Source organism: Camelus dromedarius, chromosome X (genome assembly GCF_036321535.1).
Source record: "Camelus dromedarius isolate mCamDro1 chromosome X, mCamDro1.pat, whole genome shotgun sequence".
Classification (NCBI taxonomy): domain Eukaryota; kingdom Metazoa; phylum Chordata; class Mammalia; order Artiodactyla; family Camelidae; genus Camelus; species Camelus dromedarius.
The window spans coordinates 68,317,883-68,342,911 of NC_087472.1; positions in this window are offsets into that span (position 1 = coordinate 68,317,883).

Consider the following 25,029-nt stretch of genomic DNA (forward strand, 5'->3'; position numbering starts at 1 on the left):
GAACGGGTTGCAGGAGAAACTTTTATTCAGGTTTCTCAGTTTGTTTCCTAGTGCCGGTTTGAAGTTCCTGCAGTTTTCATTGTAAAACCGAGTCGGAGCTAGTATCTCCCCTTATATATGTATGGAGAGGTGTTTGCAACTGTATAGAATCTTTGTGCTCCCAACAAGCTAGGTGAAGGACGGCTTTCACACACATTTATCCCTCAGAACTGAGCATGTGGAGAGACGTTCGTTCATCAAGCACAAAGGGAACGGGTTGCAGGAGGAAATTTTAATCAGGTTTCTCAGTCAATTTCCAAGTGCCGGTTTGAAGTTCCTGCAGATTTCACTCTAAAACCAAGTTGGAGCTTCTACGTCCCCATATATAAGTATGGAGAGGTGTTTGCTACTGTATAGAAACTTTGTGTTCCCAACAAGCTAGCTGAAGGACGGCTTTCACACACACTTATCTCTCAGAAATTAGCATGTGGAGAGACGTTCGTTCATCTAGCAAAAAGTGAACGGGTTGCAGGAGAAACTTTTACTCAGGTTTCTCAGTCAATTTTCAAGGGCCGGTTTGAAGTTCCTGCAGTTTTCACTGTAAAACCGAGGTGGAGCTAGTACGTATCCATATATATGTATGGAGAGTAGTTTGCAACTGTATAGAAACTTTGTGTTCCCAACAAGCTAGGTGAAGGACGGCTTTCACACACACTTATCTCTCAGAATAGAGCATGTGGAGAGACGTTCGTTCATCTAGCACTAAGGGAACGGGTTGCAGGAGAAACTATTACTCAGGTTTCTCAGTGAGTTTCCTAGTGCCGGTGTGAAGTTCCTGCAGTTTTCCCTGTAAAACCGTGTTGGAGCTAGTACTTCCCGATATATATGTATGGAGAGTAGTTTGCAATTGTATAGAAACTATGTGTTCCCAACAAGCGAGGTGAAGTACGGCTTTCACACACACTTATCTCTGAGAAGTGAGCATGTGGAGAGACGTTCGTTCATCTAGCACAAAGGGAACGGGTTGCAGTAGAAACTTTTACTCAGGTTTCTCAGTGAGTTTCCTAGTTCCGATTTGAAGTTCCTGCAGTTTTCACTGTAAAACCAAGTAGGAGCTAGTACCTCCCTTATATATGAATGGATTGTAGTTTGCAACTGTATAGAAACATTGTGTTCCCAACAAGCTAGGTGAAGGACGGCTTTCACACACACTTAACTCTCAGAACTGAGCATGTGGAGAGACGTTCGTTCATCTAGCACAAAGGGAACGGGTTGCAGGAGAAACTTTTACTCAGGTTCTCAGTTTGATTCCTAGTGCCGTTTTGATGTTCCTGCAGATTTCAGTGTAAAATCGAGTTGGAACTAGTACCTCCCCTTATATATGTATGGAGAGGTGTTTGCAACTGTATAGAAACTTTGTGTTCCCAACAAGCTAGGTGAAGTAGGGCTTTGAATCACACATATCTCTGAGAAGTGAGCATGTGGAGAGACGTTCCTTCATCTAGCACAAAGGGAACGGGTTGCAGGAGAAACTTTTACCCAGGTTTCTCAGTGTGTTTCCTAGTGCCGGTTTGAAGTTCCTGCAGTTTTCACTGTAAAACCGACTTGGAGCTTGTACCTCCCCTTATATATGTATGGAGAGGTGTTTGCAACTGTATAGAAACTTTTGTTCCCAACAAGTTAGGTCAAGGACGGCTTTCACACACACTTATCTCTTAGAAATAAGCATGTGGAGAGACGTTCGTTCATCTAGCACAAAGGGAACGGTTTGCAGGAGAAACTTTACTCAGGTTTCTCAGTGTGTTTCCTAGTGCCGGTTTGAAGTTCCTGCAGTTTTCCCTGTAAAACCGTGTTGGAGCTAGTACCTCCCGATATATATGTATGGAGAGTAGTTTGCAATTGTATAGAAACTATGTGTTCCCAACAAGCGAGGTGAAGTACGGCTTTCACACACACTTATCTCTGAGAAGTGAGCATGTGGAGAGACGTTCGTTCATCTAACACAAAGGGAACGGGTTGCCGGAGAAACTTTTACTCAGGTTTCTCAGTGAGTTTCCTAGTGCCGGTTTGAAGTTCCTGCAGTTTTCACTGTAAAACCTAGTTGGAGCTAGTACCTCCCCTTATATATGAATGGATTGTAGTTTGCAACTTTATAGAAACATTGTGTTCCCAACAAGCTAGGTGAAGGACGGCTTTCACACACACTTATCTCTCAGAACTGAGCATGTGTAGAGACGTTTGTTCATCTAGCACAAAGGGAACGTGTTGTAGGAGAAACTTTTACTCAGCTTTCTCAGTTTGTTTCCTAGTGCCGGTTTGAATTTCCTGCAGATTTCACTGTAAAACCGAGTTGGAGCTTGTACCTCCCATTATATATGTATGGAGAGGTGTTTGCAACTGTATAGAAATTTTGTCTTCCCAACAATCGAGGTGAAGTTCGGCTTTCACACACACTTATATCTGAGAAGTGAGCACGTGGAGAGACGTTCGTTCATCTAGCACAAAGGAACGGGTTGCAGGAGAAACTTTTATTCAGGTTTCTCAGTATGTTTCCTAGTGCCGGTTTGAAGTTCCTGCAGTTTTCATTGTAAAACCGAGTCGGAGCTAGTACCTCCCCTTATATATGTATGGAGAGGTGTTTGCAACTGTATAGAATCTTTGTGTTCCCTACAAGCTAGGTGAAGGACGGCTTACACACACACTTATCTCTCATAAATGAGCATGTGGAGAGATGTTCGTTCATCTAGCACAAAGGGAAAGGGTTGCATGAGATACTTTTACTCAGGCTTCTCAGTCTGTTTCCTAGTGCCGGTTTGAAGTTCCTGCAGATTTCCCTGTAAAATCAAGTTGGAGCTAGTACCTCCCCTTATATATATATGGAGAGGTGATTGCAACTGTATAGAAACTTTGTATTCCCAACAAGCTAGGTGAAGGACGGCTTTAATACACACACTTATCTCTCAGAACTGAGCATGTGGAGAGACGTTCGTTCATCTAGCACAAAGGGAACGGGTTGCAGGAGAAACTTTTACTCAGGTTTCTCAGTGTGTTTCCTAGTGCCGGTTTGAAGTTCCTGCAGTTTTCACTGTAAAACTGAGTTGGAGATAGTACGTCCCCATATATATGTATGGAGAGTAGTTTGCAACTGTATAGAAACTTTGTGCTCCCAACAAGCTAGGTGAAGGACGGCTTTCACACACATTTATCCCTCAGAACTGAGCATGTGGAGAGACGTTCGTTCATCAAGCACAAAGGGAACGGGTTGCAGGAGGAACTTTTAATCAGGTTTCTCAGTCAATTTCCATGTGCCGGTTTGAAGTTCCTGCAGATTTCACTCTAAAACCAAGTTGGAGCTTCTACGTCCCCATATATAAGTATGGAGAGGTGTTTGCTACTGTATAGAAACTTTGTGTTCCCAACAAGCTAGCTGAAGGACGGCTTTCACACACACTTATCTCTCAGAAATTATCATGTGGAGAGACGTTCGTTCATCTAGCAAAAAGGGAACGGGTTACAGGAGAAAATTTTACTCAGGTTTCTCAGTTTGTTTCCTAGTGCCGGTTTGATGTTCCTGCAGTATTCACTGTGAAACCGAGTTGGAGCTAGTACCTCCCCATATTTATGTATGGAGAGTAGTTTGCAAATGTATAGAAAATTTGTGTTCCCAACAAGTTAGGTGAAGGATGGCTTTCACACACAATTATCTCTCAGAACTGAGCATGTGGAGAGACTTTCGTTCATCTAGCACAAAGGGAACGGGTTGCAGGAGAAACTTTTACTCAGGTTTCTCAGTCAATTTTCAAGGGCCGGTTTGAAGTTCCTGCAGTTTTCACTGTAAAACCGAGGTGGAGCTAGTACGTATCCATATATATGTATGGAGAGTAGTTTGCAACTGTATAGAAACTTTGTGTTCCCAACAAGCTAGGTGAAGGACGGCTTTCACACACACTTATCTCTCAGAATAGAGCATGTGGAGAGACGTTCGTTCATCTAGCACTAAGGGAACGGGTTGCAGGAGAAACTTTTACTCAGGTTTCTCAGTGTGTTTCCTAGTGCCGGTTTGAAGATCCTGCAGATTTCACTGTAAAAAGAGTTGGACCTAGTACGTCCCCATATATATGTATGGAGAGTAGTATGCAACTGTATAGAAACTTTGTGTTCCCAACAAGCTAGTAGAAGTACGGCTTTCACACACACTTATATCTCAGAATTGAGCATGTGGAGAGACTGTCGTTCATCTAGCACTAAGGGAACGGGTTGCAGGAGAAATATTTACTCTGATTTCTCAGCGTGTTTCCTAGTGCCGGTTTGAAGTTCCTGCAGATTTCTCTGTAAAATCGAGTTGTAGGTAGTACCTCCCCTTATATATGTATGGAGAGGTGTTTGCAACTGTATAGAAACTTTGTGTTCCCAACAAGCTAGGTGAAGGACGGCTTTCACACACTCTTATTTCTCAGAACTGAGCATGTGGAGAGACGTTCGTTCATCTAGCACAAAGGAACGGGTTGCAGGAGAAACTTTTATTCAGGTTTCTCAGTTTGTTTCCTAGTGCCGGTTTGAAGTTCCTGCAGTTTTCATTGTAAAACCGAGTCGGAGCTAGTACCTCCCCTTATATATGTATGGAGAGGTGTTTGCAACTGTATAGAAACTTTGTGTTCCCTACAAGCTAGGTGAAGGACGGCTTACACACACACTTATCTCTCAGAAATGAGCTTGTGGAGAGACGTTCGTTCATCTAGCACAAAGGGAAAGGGTTGCATGAGAAACTTTTACTCAGGCTTCTCAGTCTGTTTCCTAGTGCCGGTTCGAAGTTCCTGCAGATTTCCCTGTAAAATCAAGTTGGAGCTAGTACCTCCCCTTATATATATATTAAGAGGTGATTGCAACTGTATAGAAACTTTGTGTTCCCAACAAGCTAGGTGAAGGACGGCTTTCACACACACTTATCTCTCAGAACTGAGCATGTGTAGAGACGTTTGTTCATCTAGCACAAAGGGAACGTGTTGTAGGAGAAACTTTTACTGAGCTTTCTCAGTTTGTTTCCTAGTGCCGGTTTGAATTTCCTGCAGATTTCACTGTAAAACCGAGTTGGAGCTTGTACCTCCCATTATATATGTATGGAGAGGTGTTTGCAACTGTATAGAAATTTTGTCTTCCCAACAATCGAGGTGAAGTTCGGCTTTCACACACACTTATATCTGAGAAGTGAGCACGTGGAGAGACGTTCGTTCATCTAGCACAAAGGAACGGGTTACAGGAGAAACTTTTACTCAGGTTTCTCAGTGTGTTTCCTAGTGCCGGTTTGATGTTCCTGCAGTATTCACTGTGAAACCGAGTTGGAGCTAGTACCTCCCCATATTTATGTATGGAGAGTAGTTTGCAAATGTATAGAAAATTTGTGTTCCCAACAAGTTAGGTGAAGGATGGCTTTCACACACAATTATCTCTCAGAACTGAGCATGTGGAGAGACTTTCGTTCATCTAGCACAAAGGGAACGGGTTGCAGGAGAAACTTTTACTCAGGTTTCTCAGTCAATTTTCAAGGGCCGGTTTGAAGTTCCTGCAGTTTTCACTGTAAAACCGAGGTGGAGCTAGTACGTATCCATATATATGTATGGAGAGTAGTTTGCAACTGTATAGAAACTTTGTGTTCCCAACAAGCTAGGTGAAGGACGGCTTTCACACACACTTATCTCTCAGAATAGAGCATGTGGAGAGACGTTCGTTCATCTAGCACTAAGGGAACGGGTTGCAGGAGAAACTTTTACTCAGGTTTCTCAGTGTGTTTCCTAGTGCCGGTTTGAAGTTCCTGCAGATTTCACTGTAAAAAGAGTTGGACCAAGTACGTCCCCATATATATGTATGGAGAGTAGTATGCAACTGTATAGAAACTTTGTGTTCCCAACAAGCTAGTAGAAGTACGGCTTTCACACACACTTATATCTCAGAATTGAGCATGTGGAGAGACTGTCGTTCATCTAGCACGAAGGGAACGGGTTGCAGGAGGAACTTTTAATCTGGTTTCTCAGTCAATTTCCAAGTGCCGGTTTGAAGTTCCTGCAGATTTCACTGTAAAACAGAGTTGGAGTTTGTACGTCCCCATATATATGTATGGAGTGTAGTTTGCAACTGTATAGAAACTTTGTGTTCCCAACAAGCTAGGTGAAGGACGGCTTTCACACAAAATTCTCTCTCAGAACTGAGTATATGGAGAGAAGTTCGTTCATCTAGCACAATGTGAACGGGTTGCAGGAGAAACTTTTACTCAAGTTTCTCAGTGTGTTTCCTAGTGCCGGTTTGAAGTTCCTGCAGATTTCACTGTAAAACCGAGTTGAAGCATGTACCTCCCCTTATATATGTATGGAGAGGTGTTTGCAACTGTATAGAAACTTTGTGTTCCCAACAAGCTAGGTGAAGTACGGCTTTCACACACACTTACCTCTCAGAACTGAGCATGTGGAGAGACGTTCGTTCATCTAGCACAAAGGGAACGGGTTGCAGGAAAAACTTTTACTCAGGTTTCTCAGTGTGTTTCCTAGTGCCGGTTTGAAGTCCCTGCATATTTCACTGTAAAACCGAGTTGCAGCTAGTACTTCCCCTTATATATGTATGGAGAGGAGTTTGCAACTGTATACAAACTTTGTGTTCAAACAAGCTAGGTGAAGGACGGCTTTCACACACATATCTCTCAGAACTGAGCATGTGGAGAGACGTTCATTCATCTAGCACAAAGGGAACGGGTTGCAGGAGAAAGTTTTACTCAGGTTTCTCAGTGTGTTTCCTAGTGCCGGTTTGAAGTTCCTGCAATTTCCACTGTAAAACAGAGTTGGAGCTAGTACGACCCCATATATATGTATGGAGAGTAGTTTGCAACTGTATAGAAACTGTGTGTTCCCAACAAGCTAGGTGAAGGACGGCTTTCACACACAATTCTCTCTCAGAACTGAGCATGTGGAGAGACGTTCGTTCATCCAGCACAAATGGAACGGGTTGCAGGAGAAACTTTTACTCAGGTTCTCAGTTTGATTCCTAGTGCCGTTTTGAAGTTCCTGCAGATTTCACTGTAAAATCGAGTTGGAGCTAGTACCTCCCCTTATATATGTATGGAGAGGTGTTTGCAACTGTATAGAAACTTTGTCTTCCCAACAAGCTAGTTGAAGTACGGCTTTCACACACACTTATCTCTGGGAAGTGAGCACGTGGAGAGACGTACGTTCATCTAGCACAAAGGAAAGGGTTGCAGGAGAAACTTTTACTCAGGTTTCTCAGTGAGTTTCCTAGTGCCGGTTTGAAGTTCCTGCAGTTTTCACTGTAAAACCGAGTTGGAGCTAGTACCTCCCCTTATATATGTATGGAGAGGTGTTTGCAACTGTATAGAAACTTTTGTTCCCAACAAGCTAGGTGAAGGACGGCTTTCACACACACTTATCTCTCAGAACTGAGCATGTGTAGAGACGTTTGTTCATCTAGCACAAAGGGAACGTGTTGTAGGAGAAACTTTTACTGAGCTTTCTCAGTTTGTTTCCTAGTGCCGGTTTGAATTTCCTGCAGATTTCACTGTAAAACCGAGTTGGAGCTTGTACCTCCCATTATATATGTATGGAGAGGTGTTTGCAACTGTATAGAAATTTTGTCTTCCCAACAATCGAGGTGAAGTTCGGCTTTCACACACACTTATATCTGAGAAGTGAGCACGTGGAGAGACGTTCGTTCATCTAGCACAAAGGAACGGGTTGCAGGAGAAACTTTTATTCAGGTTTCTCAGTTTGTTTCCTAGTGCCGGTTTGAAGTTCCTGCAGTTTTCATTGTAAAACCGAGTCGGAGCTAGTACCTCCCCTTATATATGTATGGAGAGGTGTTTGCAACTGTATAGAATCTTTGTGTTCCCTACAAGCTAGGTGAAGGACGGCTTACACACACACTTATCTCTCATAAATGAGCATGTGGAGAGATGTTCGTTCATCTAGCACAAAGGGAAAGGGTTGCATGAGATACTTTTACTCAGGCTTCTCAGTCTGTTTCCTAGTGCCGGTTTGAAGTTCCTGCAGATTTCCCTGTAAAATCAAGTTGGAGCTAGTACCTCCCCTTATATATATATGGAGAGGTGATTGCAACTGTATAGAAACTTTGTGTTCCCAACAAGCTAGGTGAAGGACGGCTTTAATACACACACTTATCTCTCAGAACTGAGCATGTGGAGAGACGTTCATTCATCTAGCACAAAGGGAACGGGTTGCAGGAGAAACTTTTACTCAGGTTTCTCAGTGTGTTTCCTAGTGCCGGTTTGAAGTTCCTGCAGTTTTCACTGTAAAACTGAGTTGGAGATAGTACGTCCCCATATATATGTATGGAGAGTAGTTTGCAACTGTATAGAAACTTTGTGCTCCCAACAAGCTAGGTGAAGGACGGCTTTCACACACATTTATCCCTCAGAACTGAGCATGTGGAGAGACGTACGTTCATCAAGCACAAAGGGAACGGGTTGCAGGAGGAACTTTTAATCAGGTTTCTCAGTCAATTTCCAAGTGCCGGTTTGAAGTTCCTGCAGATTTCACTCTAAAACCAAGTTGGAGCTTCTACGTCCCCATATATAAGTATGGAGAGGTGTTTGCTACTGTATAGAAACTTTGTGTTCCCAACAAGCTAGCTGAAGGACGGCTTTCACACACACTTATCTCTCAGAAATTAGCATGTGGAGAGACGTTCGTTCATCTAGCAAAAAGGGAACGGGTTACAGGAGAAACTTTTACTCAGGTTTCTCAGTGTGTTTCCTAGTGCCGGTTTGATGTTCCTGCAGTATTCACTGTGAAACCGAGTTGGAGCTAGTACCTCCCCATATTTATGTATGGAGAGTAGTTTGCAAATGTATAGAAAATTTGTGTTCCCAACAAGTTAGGTGAAGGATGGCTTTCACACACAATTATCTCTCAGAACTGAGCATGTGGAGAGACTTTCGTTCATCTAGCACAAAGGGAACGGGTTGCAGGAGAAACTTTTACTCAGGTTTCTCAGTCAATTTTCAAGGGCCGGTTTGAAGTTCCTGCAGTTTTCACTGTAAAACCGAGGTGGAGCTAGTACGTATCCATATATATGTATGGAGAGTAGTTTGCAACTGTATAGAAACTTTGTGTTCCCAACAAGCTAGGTGAAGGACGGCTTTCACACACACTTATCTCTCAGAATAGAGCATGTGGAGAGACGTTCGTTCATCTAGCACTAAGGGAACGGGTTGCAGGAGAAACTTTTACTCAGGTTTCTCAGTGTGTTTCCTAGTGCCGGTTTGAAGTTCCTGCAGATTTCACTGTAAAAAGAGTTGGACCTAGTACGTCCCCATATATATGTATGGAGAGTAGTATGCAACTGTATAGAAACTTTGTGTTCCCAACAAGCTAGTAGAAGTACGGCTTTCACACACACTTATATCTCAGAATTGAGCATGTGGAGAGACTGTCGTTCATCTAGCACGAAGGGAACGGGTTGCAGGAGGAACTTTTAATCTGGTTTCTCAGTCAATTTCCAAGTGCCGGTTTGAAGTTCCTGCAGATTTCACTGTAAAACAGAGTTGGAGTTTGTACGTCCCCATATATATGTATGGAGTGTAGTTTGAAACTGTATAGAAACTTTGTGTTCCCAACAAGCTAGGTGAAGGACGGCTTTCACACAAAATTCTCTCTCAGAACTGAGTATATGGAGAGAAGTTCGTTCATCTAGCACAATGTGAACGGGTTGCAGGAGAAACTTTTACTCAAGTTTCTCAGTGTGTTTCCTAGTGCCGGTTTGAAGTTCCTGCAGATTTCACTGTAAAACCGAGTTGAAGCATGTACCTCCCCTTATATATGTATGGAGAGGTGTTTGCAACTGTATAGAAACTTTGTGTTCCCAACAAGCTAGGTGAAGTACGGCTTTCACACACACTTACCTCTCAGAACTGAGCATGTGGAGAGACGTTCGTTCATCTAGCACAAAGGGAACGGGTTGCAGGAGAAACTTTTACTCAGGTTTCTCAGTGTGTTTCCTAGTGCCGGTTTGAAGTCCCTGCATATTTCACTGTAAAACCGAGTTGCAGCTAGTACTTCCCCTTATATATGTATGGAGAGGAGTTTGCAACTGTATACAAATTTGTGTTCAAACAAGCTAGGTGAAGGACGGCTTTCACACACATATCTCTCAGAACTGAGCATGTGGAGAGACGTTCATTCATCTAGCACAAAGGGAACGGGTTGCAGGAGAAAGTTTTACTCAGGTTTCTCAGTGTGTTTCCTAGTGCCGGTTTGAAGTTCCTGCAATTTCCACTGTAAAACAGAGTTGGAGCTAGTACGTCCCCATATATATGTATGGAGAGTAGTTTGCAACTGTATAGAATCTGTGTGTTCCCAACAAGCTAGGTGAAGGACGGCTTTCACACACAATTCTCTCTCAGAACTGAGCATGTGGAGAGACGTTCGTTCATCCAGCACAAATGGAACGGGTTGCAGGAGAAACTTTTACTCAGGTTCTCAGTTTGATTCCTAGTGCCGTTTTGAAGTTCCTGCAGATTTCACTGTAAAATCGAGTTGGAGCTAGTACCTCCCCTTATATATGTATGGAGAGGTGTTTGCAACTGTATAGAAACTTTGTCTTCCCAACAAGCTAGTTGAAGTACGGCTTTCACACACACTTATCTCTGGGAAGTGAGCACGTGGAGAGACGTACGTTCATCTAGCACAAAGGAAAGGGTTGCAGGAGAAACTTTTACTCAGGTTTCTCAGGGAGTTTCCTAGTGCCGGTTTGAAGTTCCTGCAGTTTTCACTGTAAAACCGAGTTGGAGCTAGTACCTCCCCTTATATATGTATGGAGAGGTGTTTGCAACTGTATAGAAACCTTTGTTCCCAACAAGCTAGGTGAAGGACGGCTTTCACACACACATATCTCTCAGAAATAAGCATGTGGAGAGACGTTCGTTCATCTAGCACAAATGGAATGGGTTGCAGGAGAAATTTTACTCAGTTTTCTCAGTGTGTTTCCTAGTGCCGGTTTGAAGTTCCTGCAGTTTTCCCTGTAAAACCGTGTTGGAGCTAGTACTTCCCGATATATATGTATGGAGAGTAGTTTGCAATTGTATAGAAACTATGTGTTCCCAACAAGCGAGGTGAAGTACGGCTTTCACACACACTTATCTCTGAGAAGTGAGCATGTGGAGAGACGTTCGTTCATCTAGCACAAAGGGAACGGGTTGCAGTAGAAACTTTTACTCAGGTTTCTCAGTGAGTTTCCTAGTTCCGATTTGAAGTTCCTGCAGTTTTCACTGTAAAACCAAGTAGGAGCTAGTACCTCCCTTATATATGAATGGATTGTAGTTTGCAACTGTATAGAAACATTGTGTTCCCAACAAGCTAGGTGAAGGACGGCTTTCACACACACTTAACTCTCAGAACTGAGCATGTGGAGAGACGTTCGTTCATCTAGCACAAAGGGAACGGGTTGCAGGAGAAACTTTTACTCAGGTTCTCAGTTTGATTCCTAGTGCCGTTTTGATGTTCCTGCAGATTTCAGTGTAAAATCGAGTTGGAACTAGTACCTCCCCTTATATATGTATGGAGAGGTGTTTGCAACTGTATAGAAACTTTGTGTTCCCAACAAGCTAGGTGAAGTAGGGCTTTGAATCACACATATCTCTGAGAAGTGAGCATGTGGAGAGACGTTCCTTCATCTAGCACAAAGGGAACGGGTTGCAGGAGAAACTTTTACCCAGGTTTCTCAGTGTGTTTCCTAGTGCCGGTTTGAAGTTCCTGCAGTTTTCACTGTAAAACCGACTTGGAGCTTGTACCTCCCCTTATATATGTATGGAGAGGTGTTTGCAACTGTATAGAAACTTTTGTTCCCAACAAGTTAGGTCAAGGACGGCTTTCACACACACTTATCTCTCAGAAATAAGCATGTGGAGAGACGTTCGTTCATCTAGCACAAAGGGAACGTTTTGCAGGAGAAACTTTACTCAGGTTTCTCAGTGTGTTTCCTAGTGCCGGTTTGAAGTTCCTGCAGTTTTCCCTGTAAAACCGTGTTGGAGCTAGTACCTCCCGATATATATGTATGGAGAGTAGTTTGCAATTGTATAGAAACTATGTGTTCCCAACAAGCGAGGTGAAGCACGGCTTTCACACACACTTATCTCTGAGAAGTGAGCATGTGGAGAGACGTTCGTTCATCTAACACAAAGGGAACGGGTTGCCGGAGAAACTTTTACTCAGGTTTCTCAGTGAGTTTCCTAGTGCCGGTTTGAAGTTCCTGCAGTTTTCACTGTAAAACCTAGTTGGAGCTAGTACCTCCCCTTATATATGAATGGATTGTAGTTTGCAACTTTATAGAAACATTGTGTTCCCAACAAGCTAGGTGAAGGACGGCTTTCACACACACTTATCTCTCAGAACTGAGCATGTGTAGAGACGTTTGTTCATCTAGCACAAAGGGAACGTGTTGTAGGAGAAACTTTTACTCAGCTTTCTCAGTTTGTTTCCTAGTGCCGGTTTGAATTTCCTGCAGATTTCACTGTAAAACCGAGTTGGAGCTTGTACCTCCCATTATATATGTATGGAGAGGTGTTTGCAACTGTATAGAAATTTTGTCTTCCCAACAATCGAGGTGAAGTTCGGCTTTCACACACACTTATATCTGAGAAGTGAGCACGTGGAGAGACGTTCGTTCATCTAGCACAAAGGAACGGGTTGCAGGAGAAACTTTTATTCAGGTTTCTCAGTTTGTTTCCTAGTGCCGGTTTGAAGTTCCTGCAGTTTTCATTGTAAAACCGAGTCGGAGCTAGTACCTCCCCTTATATATGTATGGAGAGGTGTTTGCAACTGTATAGAATCTTTGTGTTCCCTACAAGCTAGGTGAAGGACGGCTTACACACACACTTATCTCTCATAAATGAGCATGTGGAGAGATGTTCGTTCATCTAGCACAAAGGGAAAGGGTTGCATGGGATACTTTTACTCAGGCTTCTCAGTCTGTTTCCTAGTGCCGGTTTGAAGTTCCTGCAGATTTCCCTGTAAAATCAAGTTGGAGCTAGTACCTCCCCTTATATATATATGGAGAGGTGATTGCAACTGTATAGAAACTTTGTGTTCCCAACAAGCTAGGTGAAGGACGGCTTTAATACACACACTTATCTCTCAGAACTGAGCATGTGGAGAGACGTTCGTTCATCTAGCACAAAGGGAACGGGTTGCAGGAGAAACTTTTACTCAGGTTTCTCAGTGTGTTTCCTAGTGCCGGTTTGAAGTTCCTGCAGTTTTCACTGTAAAACTGAGTTGGAGATAGTACGTCCCCATATATATGTATGGAGAGTAGTTTGCAACTGTATAGAAACTTTGTGCTCCCAACAAGCTAGGTGAAGGACGGCTTTCACACACATTTATCCCTCAGAACTGAGCATGTGGAGAGACGTTCGTTCATCAAGCACAAAGGGAACGGGTTGCAGGAGGAACTTTTAATCAGGTTTCTCAGTCAATTTCCAAGTGCCGGTTTGAAGTTCCTGCAGATTTCACTCTAAAACCAAGTTGGAGCTTCTACGTCCCCATATATAAGTATGGAGAGGTGTTTGCTACTGTATAGAAACTTTGTGTTCCCAACAAGCTAGCTGAAGGACGGCTTTCACACACACTTATCTCTCAGAAATTAGCATGTGGAGAGACGTTCGTTCATCTAGCAAAAAGGGAACGGGTTACAGGAGAAACTTTTACTCAGGTTTCTCAGTTTGTTTCCTAGTGCCGGTTTGATGTTCCTGCAGTATTCACTGTGAAACCGAGTTGGAGCTAGTACCTCCCCATATTTATGTATGGAGAGTAGTTTGCAAATGTATAGAAAATTTGTGTTCCCAACAAGTTAGGTGAAGGATGGCTTTCACACACAATTATCTCTCAGAACTGAGCATGTGGAGAGACTTTCGTTCATCTAGCACAAAGGGAACGGGTTGCAGGAGAAACTTTTACTCAGGTTTCTCAGTCAATTTTCAAGGGCCGGTTTGAAGTTCCTGCAGTTTTCACTGTAAAACCGAGGTGGAGCTAGTACGTATCCATATATATGTATGGAGAGTAGTTTGCAACTGTATAGAAACTTTGTGTTCCCAACAAGCTAGGTGAAGGACGGCTTTCACACACACTTATCTCTCAGAATAGAGCATGTGGAGAGACGTTCGTTCATCTAGCACTAAGGGAACGGGTTGCAGGAGAAACTTTTACTCAGGTTTCTCAGTGTGTTTCCTAGTGCCGGTTTGAAGTTCCTGCAGATTTGACTGTAAAAAGAGTTGGACCTAGTACGTCCCCATATATATGTATGGAGAGTAGTATGCAACTGTATAGAAACTTTGTGTTCCCAACAAGCTAGTAGAAGTACGGCTTTCACACACACTTATATCTCAGAATTGAGCATGTGGAGAGACTGTCGTTCATCTAGCACTAAGGGAACGGGTTGCAGGAGAAATATTTACTCAGATTTCTCAGCGTGTTTCCTAGTGCCGGTTTGAAGTTCCTGCAGATTTCACTGTAAAATCGAGTTGTAGCTAGTACCTCCCCTTATATATGTATGGAGAGGTGTTTGCAACTGTATAGAAACTTTGTGTTCCCAACAAGCTAGGTGAAGGACGGCTTTCACACACTCTTATTTCTCAGAACTGAGCATGTGGAGAGACGTTCGTTCATCTAGCACAAAGGAACGGGTTGCAGGAGAAACTTTTATTCAGGTTTCTCAGTTTGTTTCCTAGTGCCGGTTTGAAGTTCCTGCAGTTTTCATTGTAAAACCGAGTCGGAGCTAGTACCTCCCCTTATATATGTATGGAGAGGTGTTTGCAACTGTATAGAAACTTTGTGTTCCCTACAAGCTAGGTGAAGGACGGCTTACACACACATTTATCCCTCAGAACTGAGCATGTGGAGAGACGTTCGTTCATCAAACACAAAGGGAACGGGTTGCAGGAGGAACTTTTAATTAGGTTTCTCAGTCAATTTCCAAGTGCCGGTTTGAAGTTCCTGCAGATTTCACTCTAAAACCAAGTTGGAGCTTCTACGTCCCCATATATATGTATGGAGAGGTGTTTGCAAATGTATAGAAACTTTGTGTTCCCAACAAGCTACTAGAGTACGGCTTTCACACACACTTATATCTCAGAACTGAGCATGTGGAGAGACGGTCGTGCATCTAGCACTAAGGGATCGGGTTGCAGGAGATACATTTACTCAGATTTCTCAGAATGTTTCCTAGTGCCGGTTTGAAGTTCCTGCAGATTTCACTGTAAAATCGCGTTGTAGCTAGTACCTCCCCTTATATATGTATGAAGAGGTGTTTGCAACTGTATAGAAACTTTGTGTTCCCAACAAGCTAGGTGAAGGACGGCTTTCACACACTCTTATCTCTCAGAACTGAGCATGTGGAGAGACGTTCGTTCATCTATCACAAAGGGAACGGGTTGCAGGTGAAACTTTTACTCAGGTTTCTCAGTGTGTTTCCTAGTGCCGGTTTGAAGTTCCTGCAGTTTTCACTGTAAAACCGACTTGGAGCTAGTACCTCCCCTTATATATGTATGGAGAGTAGTTTGCAACTGTATAGAAACTTTGTGCTCCCAACAAGCTAGGTGAAGGACGGCTTTCACACACAATTCTCTCTCAGAACTGAGCATGCGGAGAGACGTTCGTTCATCTAGCACTAAGGGAACGGGTTGCAGGAGAAACTTTTACTCAGGTTTCTCAGTCTGTTTCCTAGTGCCGGTTTGAAGTTCCTGCAGATTTCCCTGTAAAATCGAGTTGGAGCTAGTACCTCCCCTTATATATGTATGGAGAGGTGTTTGCAACTGTATAGAAACTTTGTGTTCCCAACAAGCTATGTGAAGGACGGTTTAATACACACACTTATCTCTCAGAACTGAGCATGTGGAGAGACGTTCGTTCATCTAGCACAAAGGGAATGGGTTGCAGGGGAAACTTTTACTCAGATTTCTCAGTGTGTTTCCTAGTGCCGGCTTGAAGTTCCTGCAGTATTCACTGTGAAACAGAGTTAGAGCTAGTACCTCCCCATATTTATGTATGGAGAGTAGTTTGCAACTGTATAGAAACATTGTGTTCCCAACAAGTTAGGTGAAGTACGGCTTTCACACACACTTATCTCTCAGAACTGAGCATGTGGAGAGACGTTCGTTCATCTAGCACAAAGGGAACGGGTGGCAGGAGAAACTTTTGTCAGGTTTCTCAGTGTGTTTCCTAGTGCCGGTTTGAAGTTCCTGCAGTTTTCACTGTAAAACCGACTTGGAGCTAGTACATCCCCATATATTTGTATGGAGAGTAGTTTGCAACTGTATAGAAACTTTTTGCTCCCAACAAGCTAGGTGAAGGACGGCTTTCACACACAATTATCCCTCAGAACTGAGCATGTGGAGAGACGTTCATTCATCTAGCAAAAATGGAACGGGTTGTAGGAGAAACTTTTACTCAGGTTTCTCAGTGTGTTTCCTAGTGCCGGTTTGATGTTCCTGCAGTATTCACTGTGAAACCGAGTTGGAGCTAGTACCTCCCCATATTTATGTATCGAGAGTAGTTTGCAACTGTATAGAAAATTTGTGTTCCCAACAAGTTAGGTGAAGGACGGCTTTCACACAAACTTATCTCTCAGAACTGAGCATGTGGAGAGACGTTCGTTCATCTAGCACAAAGGGAACGGGTTGCAGGAGAAACTTTTACTCAGGTTTCTCAGTCAATTTTCAAGGGCCGGTTTGAAGTTCCTGCAGTTTTCACTGTAAAACCAAGGTGGAGCTAGTACGTATCCATATATATGTATGGAGAGTAGTTTGCAACTGTATAGAAACTTTGTTTTCCCAACAAGCTAGGTGAAGTACGGCTTTCACACACTCTTATCTCTCAGAACAGAGCATGAGGAGAGACATTCGTTCATCTAGCACTAAGGGAACGGGTTGCAGGAGAAACTTTTACTCAGGGTTCTCAGTGTGTTTCCTAGAGCCGGTTTGAAGTTCCTGCAGATTTCACTGTAAAAAGAGTTGGACCTAGTACGTCCCCGTATATATGTATGGAGAGTAGTATGCAAATGTATAGAAACTTTGTGTTCCCAACAAGCTAGTAGAAGGACGGCTTTCACACACACTTATATCTCAGAACTGAGCATGTGGAGAGACGGTCTTTCATCTAGCCCTAAGGGAACGGGTTGCAGGAGAAACTTTTACTCAGATTTCTCAGCGTGTTTCCTAGTGCCGGTTTGAAGTTCCTGCAGATTTCACTGTAAAATCGAGTTGGAGCTAGTACCTCCCCTTATATATGTATGGAGAGGTGTTTGCAACTGTATACAAACTTTGTGTTCCCAACAAGCTAGGTGAAGGACGGCTTTCACACACTCTTATCTCTCAGAACTGAGCATGAGGAGAGACGTTCGTTCATCTAACACAAAGGGAACGGGTTGCAGGAGAAACTTTTACTCAGGTTTCTCAGTGTGTTTCCTAGTGCCGGTTTGAAGTTCCTGCAGTTTTCACTGTAAAACCGACTTGGAGCTAGTACGTCCCCATATATATTTATGGAGAGTATTTTGCAACTGTATAGAAACTTTGTGCTACCAACAACCTAGGTGAAGGACGGCTTTCACACACAATTCTCTCTCAGAACTGAGCATGTGGAGAGACGTTCGTTCATCTAGCACTAAGGGAACGGTTTGCAGGAGAAACTTTTACTCAGGTATCTCAGTCTGTTTCCTAGTGCCGGTTTGAAGTTCCTGCAGTTTTCACTGTAAAACCGACTTGGAGCTAGTACCACCACTTATATATGTATGGAGAGGTGTTTTCAACTGTATAGAAACTTTGTGTTCCCAGCAAGCTAGGTGAAGGACGGCTTTCACACACACTTATCTCTCAGAACTGAGCATGTGGAGAGACGTTCGTTCATCTAGCACAAACGGAACGGGTTGCAGGAGAAACTTTTACTCAGGTTTCTCTGTGTGTTTCCTAGTGCCGGTTTGAATTTCCTGCAGAATTCAATGTAAAAAGAGTTGGAGCTAGTACCTCCCCATATTTATGTATGGAGAATAGTTTGCAACTCTATAGAATATATGTGTTAACAACAAGTTAGGTGAAGGAAGGCTTTCACACACACTTATCTCTCAGAACTGAGCATGTGGAGAGACGTTCGTTCATCTAGCACAAAGGGAACGGGTTGCAGGAGAAACTATTACTCAGATATCTTAGTCAATTTACAAGTGCCGGTTTGAAGTTCCTGCAGATTTCACTGTAAAACCGAGTTGGAGCTAGTACGCACCCATATATATGTATGGAGAGTAGTTTGCAAATGTATAGAAAGTTTGTGTTCCCAACAAGCTAGTTGAAGGACGGCTTTCGCACACAATTATCTCTCAGAACTGAGCATGTTGAGAGACGTTCGCTCATCTAGCTCTAAAGGAACGGGATGCAGGAGAAACTTTTACTCAGGTTTCTCAGTGTGTTTCCTAGTGCCGGTTTGAAGTTCCTGCAGTTTTCACTGTAAAACCGAGTTGGAGCTAGTACATCCCCTTATATATGTATGGAGAGGTGTTTGCAACTGTATAGAAACTTTGTGTTCCCAACAAGCTAGGTGAAGGACGGCTTTCACACACACTTATCTCTCAGAACTGAGCATGTGGAGAGACGTTCGTTCATCTAGCACTAAGGGAACGGGTTGCAGAAGAAACTTTTACTCAGGTTTCTCAGTGTGTTTCCTAGTGCCTTTTTGAAGTTCCTGCAGTTTTCACTGTAAAACCGAGTTGGAGCTAGTACTTCCCCTCATAAATGTATGGAGAGGTGTTTGCAACTGTATAGAAACTTTGTGTTCCCAACAAGCTAGGTGAAGGACGGCTTTCACAGACACTTATCTCTCAGAACTGAGCATGTGGAGAGACGTTCGTTCATCTAGCACAAAGGGAACGGGTTGCAGTGGAAACTTTTACTCAGGTTTCTCAGTCTGTTTCCTAGTGCCGGTTTTAAGTTCCTGCAGATTTCACTGTAAAACCGAGTTGGAGCTAGTACATCCCCTTATATATGTATGGAGAGGTGTTTGCAACTGTATAGAAACTTTGTGTTCCCAACAAGCTAGGTGAAGGACGGCTTTCACACACACGTCTCTCTCAGAAATGAGCATGTGGAGAGAAGTTCGTTCATCTAGCACAAAGGGAACGGGTTGCAGGAGAAACTTTTACTCAGGTTTCTCAGTCTGTTTCCTAGTGCCGGTTTGAAGTTCCTGCAGTTTTCACTGTATAACCGAGTTGGAGCTAGTACCTCCCCTTATATATGTATGGAGAGTAGTTTGCAACTGTATAGAAACTTTGTGTTCCCAACAAGCTAGGTGAAGGACGGCTTTCACACACACGTCTCTCTCAGAACTGAGCATGTGGAGAGAAGTTCGTTCATCTAGCACAAAGGGAACGGGTTGCAGGAGAATCTTTTACTCAGGTTTCTCATTCTGTTTCCTAGTTCCGGTTTGAAGTTTCTGCAGATTTCACTGTAAAACCGAGTTGGAGCTAGTATCTCCCCTTATATATGTATGGAGAGTAGTTTGCAACTGTATAGAAACTTTTTGTTCCCAACAAGCTAGGTGAAGGACGGCTTTCACACACACTTATCTCTCAGAACTGAGCATGTGGAGAGACGTTCGTTCATCTATCACTAAGGGAACGGGATGCAGGAGAAACTTTTACTCAGGTTTCTCAGTCTGTTTCCTAGTGCCTGTTAGAAGTTCCTGCAGATTTCACTTTAAAACCGATTTGGAGCTAGTACCTCCCCTTATATATGTATGGAGAGAAGTTTGCAACTGTATAGAAACATTGTGTTCCAAACAAGCTAGTTGAAGGACGGCTTTCACACACACTTATATCTATGAACTGACCATGTGGAGAGACGTTCTTTCATCTAGCACTAAGGGAACGGGTTGCAGGGGAAACTTTTACTCAGGGTTCTCAGTCTGTTTCCTAGTGCCGGTTTGAAGTTCCTGCAGATTTCACTGTAAAACCGAGTTGGAGCTAGTACCTCCCCTTCTATATGTATGGAGAGGTGTTTGCAACTGTATAGAAACTTTGTGTTCCCAACAACCTAGGTGAAGAACGGCTTTCACACACACTTATCTCTCCGAACTGAGCATATGGAGAGACGTTTGTTCATCTAGCACAAAGGGACAAGTTTGCAGGAGAAACTTTTACTCAGGTTTCTCAGTCTGTTTCCTAGTGCCGGTTTGAAGTTCCTGCAGATTTCACTGTAAAACCGAGTTGGAGCTAGTACGTCCCCATATATATGTATGGAGAGTAGTTTGCAACTGTATAGAAACTTTGTGTTCCCAACAAGCTAGGTGAAGGACGGCTTTCACACACACATCTCTCTCAGAACTGAGCATGTGGAGAGAAGTTCGTTCATCTAGCACAAAGGGATCGGGTTGCAGGAGAATCTCTTACTCAGGTTTCTCATTCTGTTTCCTAGTTCCGGTTTGAAGTTCCTGCAGATTTCACTGTAAAACCGAGTTGGAGCTAGTACGTCCCCATATATATGTATGGAGAGTAGTTTGCAACTGTATAGAAACTTTTTGTTCCCAACAAGCTAGGTGAAGGACGGCTTTCACACACACTTATATCTCTGAACTGAGCATGTGGAGAGACGTTCGTTCATCTAGCTCTAAGGGAACGGGATGCAGGAGAAACTTTTACTCAGGTTTCTCAGTGTGTTTCCTAGTGCCGGTTTGAAGTTCCTGCAGTTTTCACTGTAAAACCGAGTTGGAGCTAGTACATCCCCTTATATATGTATGGAGAGGTGTTTGCAACTGTATAGAAACTTTGTGTCCCAACAAGCTAGGTGAAGGACGGCTTTCACACACACTTATCTCTCAGAACTGAGCATGTGGAGAGACGTTCGTTCATCTAGCACTAAGGGAACGGGTTGCAGAAGAAACTTTTACTCAGGTTTCTCAGTGTGTTTCCTAGTGCCTTTTTGAAGTTCCTGCAGTTTTCACTGTAAAACCGAGTTGGAGCTAGTACTTCCCCTCATAAATGTATGGAGAGGTGTTTGCAACTGTATAGAAACTTTGTGTTCCCAACAAGCTAGGTGAAGGACGGCTTTCACAGACACTTATCTCTCAGAACTGAGCATGTGGAGAGACGTTCGTTCATCTAGCACAAAGGGAACGGGTTGCAGTGGAAACTTTTACTCAGGTTTCTCAGTCTGTTTCCTAGTGCTGGTTTTAAGTTCCTGCAGATTTCACTGTAAAACCGAGTTGGAGCTAGTACATCCCCTTATATATGTATGGAGAGGTGTTTGCAACTGTATAGAAACTTTGTGTTCCCAACAAGCTAGGTGAAGGACGGCTTTCACACACACGTCTCTCTCAGAACTGAGCATGTGGAGAGAAGTTCGTTCATCTAGCACAAAGGGAACGGGTTGCAGGAGAAACTTTTACTCAGGTTTCTCAGTCTGTTTCCTAGTGCCGGTTTGAAGTTCCTGCAGTTTTCACTGTATAACCGAGTTGGAGCTAGTACCTCCCCTTATATATGTATGGAGAGTAGTTTGCAACTGTATAGAAACTTTGTGTTCCCAACAAGCTAGGTGAAGGACGGCTTTCACACACACGTCTCTCTCAGAACTGAGCATGTGGAGAGAAGTTCGTTCATCTAGCACAAAGGGAACGGGTTGCAGGAGAATCTTTTACTCAGGTTTCTCATTCTGTTTCCTAGTTCCGGTTTGAAGTTTCTGCAGATTTCACTGTAAAACCGAGTTGGAGCTAGTATCTCCCCTTATATATGTATGGAGAGTAGTTTGCAACTGTATAGAAACTTTTTGTTCCCAACAAGGTAGGTGAAGGACGGCTTTCACACACACTTATCTCTCAGAACTGAGCATGTGGAGAGACGTTCGTTCATCTATCACTAAGGGAACGGGTTGCAGGAGAAACTTTTACTCAGGTTTCTCAGTCTGTTTCCTAGTGCCTGTTTGAAGTTCCTGCAGATTTCACTGTAAAACCGATTTGGAGCTAGTACCTCCCCTTATATATGTATGGAGAGAAGTTTGCAACTGTATAGAAACATTGTGTTCCAAACAAGCTAGTTGAAGGACGGCTTTCACACACACTTATCTTTCAGAACTGACCATGTGGAGAGACGTTCTTTCGTCTAGCACTAAGGGAACGGGTTGCAGGGGAAACTTTTACTCAGGGTTCTCAGTCTGTTTCCTAGTGCCGGTTTGAAGTTCCTGCAGATTTCACTGTAAAACCGAGTTGGAGCTAGTACCTCCCCTTATATATGTATGGAGAGGTGTTTGCAACTGTATAGAAACTTTGTGTTCCCAACAAGCTAGGTGAAGGACGGCTTTCACACACACGTCTCTCTCAGATCTGAGCATGTGGAGAGAAGTTCGTTAATCTAGCACAAAGGGAACGGGTTGCAGGAGAATCTTTTACTCAGGTTTCTCAGTCTGTTTCCTAGTTCCGGTTTGAAGTTCCTGCAGATTTCACTGTAAAACCGAGTTGGAGCTAGTACGTCCCCATATATATGTATGGAGAGTAGTTAGCAACTGTATAGAAACTTTGTGTTCCCAACAAGCTAGGTGAAGGACGGCTTTCACAGACACTTATCTCTCAGAACTGAGCATGTTGAGAGACGTTCGTTCATCTAGCTCTAAAGGAACGGGATGCAGGAGAAACTTTTACTCAGGTTTCTCAGTGTGTTTCCTAGTGCCGGTTTGAAGTTCCTGCAGTTTTCACTGTAAAACCGAGTTGGAGCTAGTACATCCCCTTATATATGTATGGAGAGGTGTTTGCAACTGTATAGAAACTTTGTGTTCCCAACAAGCTAGGTGAAGGACGGCTTTCACACACACTAATCTCTCAGATCTGAGCATGTGGAGAGACTTTGGTTCATCTAGCACTAAGGGAACGGGTTGCAGAAGAAACTTTTACTCAGGTTTCTCAGTGTGTTTCCTAGTGCCTTTATGAAGTTCCTGCAGTTTTCCCTGTAAAACCGAGTTGGAGCTAGTACTTCCCCTCATAAATGTATGGAGAGGTGTTTGCAAATGTATAGAAACTTTGTGTTCCCAACAAGCTAGGTGAAGGACGGCTTTCACAGACACTTATCTCTCAGAACTGAGCATGTGGAGAGACGTTCGTTCATCTAGCACAAAGGGAACGGGTTGCAGTGGAAACTTTTACTCAGGTTTCTCAGTCTGTTTCCTAGTGCCGGTTTTAAGTTCCTGCAGATTTCACTGTAAAACCGAGTTGGAGCTAGTACATCCCCTTATATATGTATGGAGAAGTGTTTGCAACTGTATAGAAACTTTGTGTTCCCAAAAAGCTAGTTGAAGGACGGCTTTCACACACACGTCTCTCTCAGATCTGAGCATGTGGAGAGAAGTTCGTTCATCTAGCACAAAGGGAACGGGTTGCAGGAGAAACTTTTACTCAGGTTTCTCAGTCTGTTTCCTAGTTCCGGTTTGAAGTTCCTGCAGATTTCACTGTAAAACCGAGTTGGAGCTAGTACGTCCCCATATATATGTATGGAGAGTAGTTTGCAACTGTATAGAAACTTTTTGTTCCCAACAAGCTAGGTGAAGGACGGCTTTCACACACACTTATCTCTCAGAACTGAGCATGTGGAGAGACGTTCGTTCATCTAGCACAAAGAGAACGGGCTGCAGGGGAAACTTTTACTCAGGATTCTCAGTGTGTTTCCTAGTGCCGGTTTGAAGTTCCTGCAGTTTTCACTGTAAAACAGAGATGGAGCTAGTACCTCGCCTTTTATATGTATGGAGATAAGTTTGCAACTGTATAGAAACATTGTGTTCCAAACAAGCTAGTTGAAGGACGGCTTTCACACACACTTATCTCTCAGAACTGACCACGTGGAGAGACGTTCGTTCATCGAGCACTAAGGGAACGGGTTGCAGGGGAAACTTTTACTCAGGGTTCTCCGTCTGTTTCCTAGTGCCGGTTTGAAGTTCCTGCAGATTTCACTGTAAAACCGAGTTGGAGCTAGTACCTCCCCTTATATATGTATGGAGAGGTGTTTGCAACTGTATAGAAACTTTGTGTTCCCAACAACCTAGGTGAAGGACGGCTTTCACACACACTTATCTCTCAGAATTGAGCATATGGAGAGACGTTTGTTCATCTAGCACAAAGGGACAATTTTGCAGGAGAAACTTTTACTCAGGTTTCTCAGTCTGTTTCCTAGTGCCGGTTTGAAGTTCCTGCAGTTTTCACTGTATAACCGAGTTGGAGCTAGTACCTCCCCTTATATATGTATGGAGAGTGGTTTGCAACTGTATAGAAACTTTGTGTTCCCAACAAGCTAGGTGAAGGACGGCTTTCACACACACGTCTCTCTCAGAACTGAGCATGTGGAGAGAAGTTCGTTCATCTAGCACAAAGGGAACGGGTTGCAGGAGAATCTTTTACTCAGGTTTCTCATTCTGTTTCCTAGTTCCGGTTTGAAGTTCCTGCAGATTTCACTGTAAAACCGAGTTGGAGGTAGTACGTCCCCATATATATGTATGGAGAGTAGTTTGCAACTGTATAGAAACTTTTTGTTCCCAACAAGCTAGGTGAAGGACGGCTTTCACACACACTTATCTCTCAGAACTGAGCATGTGGAGAGACGTTCGTTCATCTAGCTCTAAGGGAACGGGATGCAGGAGAAACTTTTACTCAGGTTTCTCAGTGTGTTTCCTAGTGCCGGTTTGAAGTTCCTGCAGTTTTCACTGTAAAACCGAGTTAGAGCTAGTACCTCCCCATATATATGTATGGAGAGTAGTTTGCAACTGTATAGAAACATTGTGTTCCCAACAAGCTAGGTGAAGGACGGCTTTCACACACACATATCCCTCAGAACTGAGCATCTGGAGAGTCGTTCGTTCATCTAACACAATGTGAACGGGTTGCAGGAGAAACTTTTACTCAGGTTTCTCAGTCTGTTTCCTAGTAACGTTTTGAAGTTCCTGCAGTTTTCACTGTAAAACCGAGTTGGAGCTAGTACATCCCCTTATATATGTATGGAGAGGTGTTTGCAACTGTATAGAAACTTTGTGTT